We start from the raw sequence: 7271 nt of genomic DNA on the forward strand, positions 1-7271 counted from the left end.
GATTTCCTTCCCATTGACATCTGGTTCCCTTATAAATATCAAATTTAAATTTTTACCATTTTTTCTCCTAATGCAAGATCCTTATGGTTCTGTAGGGACACCTACCATGTTGCATATTTATATCTTCTACCAGATAAGGTCTTAGAAAATTTGAGGCAGATCAGAAATTGTATCGTTGGGTGTATAGACTTTATCAAGCAAACATTAGGATGGTTGCCTTTCCTGTGAACAGAATAATATGCTAGGCACTCGGAGAAGTAGAATGCTTAGAGTCCTCATGGAGCTTTATATTCTACTCTGTCAGTTTGATTAGTTGAAAGATCACTAAAATAGCTGAAGTAGCACTTTACAGTCTCATTTATACATCATTTAATTAAGTGCCTACAATGTGCCAGATATTGTGCTAGATGCTGGGGAGACAAAGACAAAAATCACACAGGCCCTCCCCTCAAGGAGCTTCTAGTGTACTCAGAAGACACATATTGTGTCTTCTGTGTGTGCATATTGTGTGCATATTGGGACATGTTCAAAGTAGATACAAGATCATCTTGAAGCAGAAGTTAGAAAAAAAGACATTCCTCATTTGGGCAGCAGCTGGTACAGAAGCATGAAGAGAGGAAATGGAGCACTCTCTATGAGGAAAGCCAATGTGACTGGACTGTAGCCTTGTGAATAATGGTCAAAAATGTGTAATAGGACTAAAAAAATCAGGTGGGGCCGGATTCTATAGGACTTTAAATGCCAAACAGAAATGTCGCTTTGGCAGCTCTCTGGAGGATGGAGAGACTTGAGGCAGGGAGTCCAATTCAATGGCTGTTTAGAAGTGATTCAGACTTATCTGAGTGCAATAGTCTGTGACCATATGAATGGAGAGAAGCAGACAGATATGAAAGATGCTGTGTAGATAGAAATGAGGCTTAGAGGGTCAAGTAACAGTCTATTGCTCCATTTCCTATACTGTGACACAGAAGTTTTGTGGTACTTTCTTCTTAATGCTTACTGGCTCTTCCATCTTTTCCAATTACATTGAATGATAGTCCTAGAGGCAGCAGACATCAGCACGACAATGGCAACTCAGTTCCAAGTAGTTAATCCCTCTGGGTCACATGTGGTAGCCTAGATAGCTGATCATCTAATTTGCATCTTGAGCAATTTTTGGACATGTGGCAAAAAGGTTTGGCTATAAGATACTAATGAGCAGTATTTGCTGACTTTTAGAAATATATTTTAAATATATTTCATTTTCCAATTACATGAAACAACAATTTTCAACATACATTTTCCTAAATTATAAGATCCAAATTGTTTTCTTCCCCACCTTTCCTCTCCCCATCCTTTCAGGAAATGGCAAGCAATCTGGGATATACATGTATTACCATGCAAAACATATTTCCATATAGGTCATTATTGTAAGAGAATATCATATAAAACCAAGCCCCCCAAAATAAAACCATAAACTAATGTGAGAAAGAGTAAGCTTTGATCTGCATTCCTACTCCAACAGTTCTTTCTTTGGAGGTGGATAGCATTTTTTGTCATAAGCCTTCAGAATTGTCCTAGATCATTGTATTGTTCAAAATTGTTAACAAGTATCAGTTGATCATCATATAGTACTGCTTTTACTGTATACTGTGTTCTCCTGGTTCTGCTTATTTCACTGCATCAGTTCATAAAGATTTTTCCAGCTTTTTCTGACATCATCTTGCTCATCCATCATTCCTTATAGCACAATAATATTCCCTCAATATAATATACCACAATTTGTTCAGCCATTCCCCAATTGATGAGGTATATCTTTTTAATTCACTGAACCCCTACAACTCTTAGTTCAAAGAATAATAAATCTCTTTTATCCAATACATAGGTTTGCTTTTCAAAAAATCAGCTAATACAGATTTCTCATTTTCTTTGAGAAAGTATAAGTATAAGAAAGTATAAGAGAAGGGATGTTACTCATAGTTATATAATAAGTTCAAGGCTGAGCTGAGACTAGAATCCAGGTCACCTGTTTTGTCACACCAAATTCTAATTTATATTTCTGTCACATACCATGATTCCTTTAATTTAAGAATTAGGAGTTTTATGTAGTCTTTCCCTCTTACCTTGGTTAGTATTTATTCAAGAAGATGGCTTATGGTGTCATATATGAGAGACTGGGCTCCTATTTGTTAGCCTAAAGATAAAATGAAAGCTGTGAACTATGAATTCCTATTCTTGATCTAAAAGAATAATATAAAATCTTGTTACTTTAGATTTCATGCCTTGTAGGTGGTGTGCATATTTATGTGGGTGTGTTGTGTGTGGTTTATTATAGTAATAACAATTGTGGCAATGAGATTTCAAGCTGATTTGACAGAAACCATATTCTCATTTGTATTATAGCCATGTCCACTGTATTTGTCTGGAGCCAATGACCAAGATTGAGTTGTAAACCCCAGATATTGGGGTTTATCAGAGGAGTGCTGCCAGACCCTTAACTACAGTAGGCACCAATGGGGACTACTCAGATATTAAAAGCAATTTTGGATTCAGTCATGTGTTCACAAACAAGTGACATTTGGGAAGTGCAGTTTTAGATTGAGCCTCCACGCTTATATTGTTAGGCGGTGTAGCGTGAAATTACTGAACAAGTGGCACAGAGAGCTATGCACAAGGCAGAGGCTGGATGGGTCAAACAGACATTCAGGAGCTGGCCATGCCTGATGTAGGCTGGGGCCACCCTCTTCCTGCAGGATTCCCAGAGCTCTGGGAAACAAAACTGTGGCCATTCTTTGAGCCACAACTACGTTTTTCCTGGGTGATACATGACTTTTTACTTTATAAGGTAAATGGGCATTCTAGCCAGGTTTGGCATGATGTAGAAGAAAAACAAACTTTGGTTCAAATCTCAGTTCTTTTAACTTAAGAACTTCATGACCTTGGCTAAATTACTGAACCTTTCTGAGCAGCAGTTTCTTCAACTCTAAATATGGGGACTTGGACCATATTCTATCTTAAGATCCATTCTACATGTTCCTTAATCATGCGTAATACTTTGTCAGAGGTTCTTAGCCTATATTTGTGTCATGGATCCCTTTGATAGTCTCGTGAAGACTAGAGTGTTTTAAAATAAATAAAATTTCAAAGGAAACCAATTATTTTTTTTTAGAGTCAGATTATTTTTTATTTATTTTTATAAGCATTTATTCTCTCTCCTTCTTACATTTTAAATGCACTTTAAGTCTATCACCTATCTGACAGTAGGTAGGAGGCATGATTCATCCTAAATCCTCTGGATGGGTGGTTTATCACTACATTAATCAGACTTTGAAAGTCTTTCAAAATTGTTTTTCTCTATAATCTTATTTTTGAGGAAATTGTTCTAGTTTTGCTCACTTTTATGTGCATTGTGAGATTTAAAATGGTTGAGGTCTTAAACTGTAGTGATAAAAATAGTGAAAGATATAAATTGTGATAGATATAAGAGAGGGTGAGTAAATTTGACCGCAGAAATATGTTTCATTACAGTGTCTTGGGTTTAAAATCAAATATAAGGTGGTCGCTAGGGAAATATTCCCAATTATTCAAATACCCAAGTCAATTGGGTTTTATAGAGATTTTAATTAACAATACAATGAGTAATCAAAGAAAGAGAGAGAGTAAGAAAGGAATAAGTATGAAGGGCCTCAAACCAATATGGCCTAGACCTGAGCCTTAAGAGAGAAATCAGTCAGTTTTTTAACACTCACCACAAGGTCTGACTAAACAAGGATACCAGTGACACCAGGCCAGCGTCCTTCCTCAAAGAGTCTTCCAGCCAGAGATTGTTTCAAAGGGCCTCTCTCAAGAGCCTCCAGAGCTCCTACCCCAGAGGGATAGAGCCCCTCAGAGGAGCTCCTCAAGGAACTCTCCTTCAGAATGAGATTTCCTCCAAGAGCGCTTCTCTATCTCCAAGGAAAGAGCCCTCAAGCATCAGTCCTCAAGGAAATGAGTCTCTCAGAATGAGATCCTCCAGAATGAGAATCAGAAATCGAGATCCTTGAATGAGATCCAAGCTCTTATTTTTAAGGGCAAAATCTCCTCTGTCACCTCTCCTAAGTCCTTACATCTACCAATCACTGTAGATGTTTCTAAAGGACCGCCCATTTTGAATTCACAGCTGAGTAGTTTTAATCAGAGTAGCTGAGTAGTTTAAAGTCAGAAAAAAATGCTGCTGTGTTGACAAATTTCATTAAGAAAAAACCTCTGAATAAGTTATCACCCTTTTAGGTTTAAGTAGTTTACAAGTTGCCCCACCTTTATAGGTACTTAGTATCCCATTGTATCAATTCTAAAACAGTCATGACTCAAAGAACTTCCTGTCCCTTCCATAAGCATGGATCAAAGTACTTTCATTGTTTAGCAAACAGTTTTCTGTCCTAAAGCAGTCTTAAGTAGGGTGGAGCAGGGACACTCCCATAGCTAGGAGCCCCCACACTCAAGTAGAGTTCTCACCATCTGCTAGGGAATTTTTTTAAGTAGAAGATTCCCCAATGGGGGAAACCCCTAACATTCATAAGTCTGAGAAATTTTGAGGTTTACACTAGGCAAATAAGTAAGACATTTCTTGGTTACATTTTTTTTTTAAACCCTTACCTTCAGTCTTGGAGTCAATACTGTGTATTGGCTCCAAGGCAGAAGAGTGGTAAGGGCTAGGCAATGGGGGTCAAGTGACTTGCCCAGGGTCACACAGCTGGGAAGTGTCTGAGGCCAGATTTGAACCTAGGACCTCCCATCTCTAGGCCTGGCTCTCAATCCACTGAGCTACCCAGCTTCCCCCACTTTGGTTACATTTTTAAGTTATCTAGGCCCTTTCTTTTTTGAAGCAGTATTACAGTCAGAGAAAGTTCCAGTTGGCTGCTAATTTCCCTATTTTAACCATTGACTTTCTAGTCATCCAGTTTAGCAGTGTCAGAATCTATCTTGACTCATCATTGTCCCTCATCCCCTATCCAATCATTTACCAAATCTTCTTGTTTCCATCTTTATAATCTTCTATCTCCCTCTTACACAGCCTCCAGCTTCATCAGTCTCCATTAAGTCATTGGACTAGCCTTCTGTTTTGTTTTCTTGACTTGGGTTTCTCCTTCTTTCACAGAAAGAAGTGTGTGACCACAATACACTCCTGCACAGGAAGCTGCAGAGGCTCTCTTTTGCCTCTAGAATCAAATACAGACAACTCTGGCATTTAAAGCCTTTCAGGTTTTAGCCTACCCTATGATTACCCTTCATAGTCAATTAGGCAAACATTTATTAAGTACCTGGGCTGGTGAGATCAACCTGGACTCCTTACTATTCTTCACAAGTAACATTTCATGTCCCCACTCCCAAGCCTCTGTACTGGCTGAACCCCTCTGGGATGTGCTCTTTCCTCCATACTTTCTGCAAAGCTCAGGCAGGTGCTGCCTTCTACACATAGCCTTTCCTGTTTCCCCTATCACCTCCCCTATTACCCTAAAAATTGTATTGATTTTATGTCTACTTCTGTATTTACATGCCATTTTCCTCTATAGAATATACATTCTCTGTTTTATTTTTATCTTTGTATAGTCAGTTTCTATGTATTGTCATTAAGTAAGCATGGTGACTGGAATATTTTAGGTACATAATAAATGCTTTTTGAATGAGTCTCAGCTCTGACTCTTTTCCTAGCTATGTGACCATGAGCAACTTACTTCACCTTACTGTTCCCATATCTGTAAAATGAGTATAATAAAATTTATGTGAAGAAAATAGTTTATAAACCTTGAAGTACTATAAAAATGTGAGTTATTTTGATGATATTCCTTTCCATACTTTGGCCATCTCAGTGTTTACAAACATCTTTCAGGAGGTGGACAGGACAAGAGGAGACCTTGAGCTCTATTAACCTCTTGGCTTCTTTGACACTTATCAAGGTGTTTAGATGTGAGAATAATAGAAAATGAAAATTGTCTAGGTTTCAGTTATCCATATTCTCATTATCCTGGACTACTGAAAATAGATTATGATTTGGTTTCATATGAACCTCAGAAACTCATTGGTATCTTTGAAGAGTGTTGTTGCTTCCCTAATCAGCTAATATGATTTTTCAGGGTTTCTGAGAATAAACCACAGTTTTAAGCTGTTCTTTAAATTTATTCCTTAGTGGAGCCATGTGTTCCTGCAAAACAGAAAAAAACCAACATATTTTTTGGAGCTAGAAAGGATCTCAGAGATGGATGCCACTTTTTCATTCTTTCTATTCCCATGGCCCCCAGAGAGCAGAAGTCACTGCCAGATCACATAGCTGATATTTTATGTTCTGTACCTCTGTGCCTTTATTCATTAGTTGTCTTGAACTAACTCATTTTCCTGGCTAGTTGGTTGAAAGGGGACCAGGTGATTGTTTGTTGAATTTTGCCCTCCATGGAGTGAAGGAAGAAGTATGAAAAATGGAGCTTAGATTTGGGGATCCTCTTTGCTCTTACATTGTCATTTCTTGAATAACAGTCAGAAAAGGGCTAAGAAGTATGTAGATTAATGACCCCTATCTTTCTAGAACTTACTGAGTTTCATGGCCTGTAAGTTATTAGAAGACTTAAAGGTCTAGTTTTTTTCTTCCATCTCCTATAAACAGTCTGTCATTGGTAGGCCAGTTATTTCTTCCTTCAGGACCTCAATTTCCTTATCTGTTTCAAAATTTGGGGGAACAGAGATTAGATTAGTCTCTGGTCTTGTCTTTTAGCTTTAACATTCTGTCGTTATTGATAAATGAGGTTTCATAAAAATGAATAGAAATTATGGGTCTTTCAAGAGCAGTTTATGTTGAGGGAAATTTTCATCTTACACCTATATTGGGCATTTTATCAATGTTCCTGAGATGAAAGGACTTTGTTTCATTGTGAATGTTTTGGAAATTTTACTTTTCCATTGTCCTTTGTTTGGCCAAAAGTCTCTTTTCTTGAATTTGTTGTGAAGTAGCAAGAACTATTTGTTTTGAGCACAAACATGGCATTATATCATTAGCTCATCATTAGAATGGGAAATGGGGATTTTAAGTAACCATTATGATGTTCTGTAATAATGCTGTTTGTAGAGTTTTTCCTTTTTTCCATTAATTCTTATTATGCATCTATTCATCAGGCAGGCACTCTACCTTCCTTTTGTTGGGAGACAGAGAAGCTAAGTGCCTCTTTCCTATTATTTATTTTACCTGACTTTCTATTAGCCTAGGAACATTTTACATTATATAGTACTTCCTGGCATTGAGAAGGAGTATTGCTTTTCTACCC

At 37.5% G+C, this 7271-nt stretch overlaps 1 protein-coding gene across 5 annotated transcripts in view; it reads left to right on the forward strand.

Moving 5' to 3' along the window:
• KDM4B (lysine demethylase 4B) overlaps nucleotides 1-7271 on the forward strand; it is a 308063-nt gene that overhangs the window by 199254 nt on the left and 101538 nt on the right. The gene's annotated exons all lie outside the window — the stretch shown is intronic.

Source organism: Monodelphis domestica, chromosome 3 (assembly GCF_027887165.1).
Source record: "Monodelphis domestica isolate mMonDom1 chromosome 3, mMonDom1.pri, whole genome shotgun sequence".
Lineage (NCBI taxonomy): Eukaryota > Metazoa > Chordata > Mammalia > Didelphimorphia > Didelphidae > Monodelphis > Monodelphis domestica.